The sequence below is a fragment of the Octopus bimaculoides genome, chromosome 1, assembly GCF_001194135.2.
Source record: "Octopus bimaculoides isolate UCB-OBI-ISO-001 chromosome 1, ASM119413v2, whole genome shotgun sequence".
Lineage (NCBI taxonomy): Eukaryota > Metazoa > Mollusca > Cephalopoda > Octopoda > Octopodidae > Octopus > Octopus bimaculoides.
In genome coordinates, this window is record NC_068981.1 from 175,232,806 (window position 1) to 175,235,603 (window position 2,798).

Here is a 2,798-nt window from a genome sequence, read left to right on the forward strand (position 1 = left end):
GAGAGAGAGGTACATACATGCATACATACATATATACATAACCACACATTTACACACACCTTCATATATAAATAAAACAGAAAACGCTTTAATTTTTTTTCTGCATTCACGTGTTTCTTTCTTATCATTTTACTCTTTAAAGTAATGTTTATGTTTTACTTATCGCTTTATTGCATCAGAAAATTTTTTTATATATTATATTAGTTCGTTTTATTTTCCATTTTGTCCTCAACTACTAAAATCTTTGGCTATTTTCTGTTAACATTTGACTTTAATGTACGTTGGCAACTGTGAAGTGCCAACATTTCTTACAAGTTTTTCTTTCTTGCGATTTTGTTTATGAAATCACATCCGACTGTTATAAAGTGCTCCCTCTAGAATGTTGACTGCTTCATTTCCGGTGTACATCGCATCCCTGTGTTATTTTCATTCAAGCTGTAATTTCAGACAACTGCGATTTCTTACGACTTCCTACTTTTTCTTTCCTCCTATCATATATTTTAACATATTTTTTTCTTTCTCAAAACAAATCTGTTTAGTGTCAACCACGGAATTTTTTTCTTTTACTTATAGTTTGTGTATTTCCAGTAGATCGGCGATTACATCTTGTATAATATCACCACGCGTTTCTTTTCGTGTCTACCAGGATGTTGGAAAGAGATATAGCTCCAAGTCATGTATGATTAAAGAAAACTATATTTAAAGTTAGCTTAGCCGTGACCATCCCGTCTTTTATATTCAGGTACATCAAGCCTACAACTACATAATTCAATGTACACTTCCCTTCTTAAAATTCTTGGGTTTTATTCATGAGAAATTCGGGTACTACTTGTCGGGTGGTAACGTGTAGGATATCTCTTTAGTTGCTATTTCTAGAAAGCCAAATCATCGTATAGGTGTTACTTCTCGTATGATATGGATGTTCTTTAAGGTATTATGAATTATCTTTTTCCATTTTTTGTTGTTTACCCCTTTCTTAATTTTCAACAAACAGATTTATGATAAAATGTACTGCAGTTTTAACCACCTCATCTTTTAGGCATTCAGTATTTAATACTATATTTTCCAATGTGACTTTCCTCTTTAAGAGTGTATGATTTGGTTTACATTTCTTTCAGGTCCACTACCAAGAGGTTCTCGCACTAGCTCTTATTTCATGTTTGCGTGGTGTGAAGTTTTACAGAAAATACAGCACAGGACACCATTCCTGATATTGCGTTCAGTACGTTTTGATTCTGTGATCAAAGTGGTCTGTGGACGGACTGTGACTACTTCTCAACTGTCTGTAGTCAATAGAATAAGTTATATAAAGAGCATATTGGCTGTTAAGTCAGCTGATTGTACTTGATCTCTCTAACAAAAATTTTACACACAAAATTTTACAAAAAATTTTACAAAAATTATATACACAAAATTTAACAAACATTTTACGCACAAATTGTTTTTGAATTATTCTGAGTATGTTTGGACCATGGAATTCTCAGATTTTTGGAGACAGCTGAGATCGAAAGTGTTACCTTTCTACTTGTAAAGTTTTACTCGATGTCTTCAAGAAAATGTGTAAATAAATATGCGAGCCAACATTCTGTGGATGAGAGACTGCGAGTAGTGGTTTGAGCAGAGTCTAAATTGTTGAATAGATGATTATGAGTGATGACAGAAAAAATGGGGAGTGAAATGAGAGTGCCTGAGTGGTTGTAGCACGTAGCCAGCTAGCTCTGATAAATAGAGGTCATTTTAGTTGAAACATCTGAGAGAAAGACAGAGCAAAGATTACATCTGCAGGCCAGCTTGGAATATGAGAGATTAAGAAAAAAACCCTAATATTCAGTCATTTAAGAAGTTATTGTTTATATAATATGTATTATAGATTTTGAAAATGGCCGCCTATATGTTATGAGATCGAAAAGATTGAGAGTTACTGCTGATTATCAGATTCTGGTTATCATATTCTAAAGCCAGAAACTGTTGACATACTTATTAAAGCCAAGTAATACAACGTGGCTTTCACTGATGTTCTCAATGTTGGATAATCATTCGTGAATGGTGTATGAAAATAAATCTCTGGTAGATCTACCTCTATGTATTGGTGAAAAAATAGGCGGGAAAATTATTCAACGTTGCGAAGTTTTAGGATGTTTTAGCAGTTTGTTGGTTCATGTAAGGATAGTGTTGTATCATGAGTTTGTTACTTCGACATATCTAATATTCTTGCTTTGGTGTTGTGGAGAAAAAAATTATATCTTCATTAAAGAATGTGTTTTTTTCTCGTTGCTTAACTACACGAACGTATTCATCACGCAGAGTAACTCTTGTTAATCAAAACTGTTTCAGGAATAGTTGTTCCATATCTATTTCAGACATAGTGTATATAAGTCTACATTATGTAAGGTATTTTCATTCTATTTAATGCATTTGCGTGTATATATGACTGTGTATAATAGGCGGGAAAATTTTTCAACGTTGCGAAGTTTTAGGATGTTTTACCAGTTTGTTGATTCATGTAAGGACAGTGTTGTATCATGAGTTTGTTACTTCGACATATCTAATATTCTTGCTTTGGTGTTGTGGAGAAAAAAATTATATCTTCATTAAAGAATGTGTTTTTTTCTCGTTGCTTAACTACACGAATGTATTCATCACGCAGAGTATTTCTTGTTAATCAAAACTGTTTCAGGAATAGTTGTTCCATATCTATTTCAGACATAGTGTATATAAGTCTACATTATGTAAGGTATTTTCATTCTATTTAATGCATTTGCGTGTATATATGACTGTGTATAATAGGCGGGAAAATT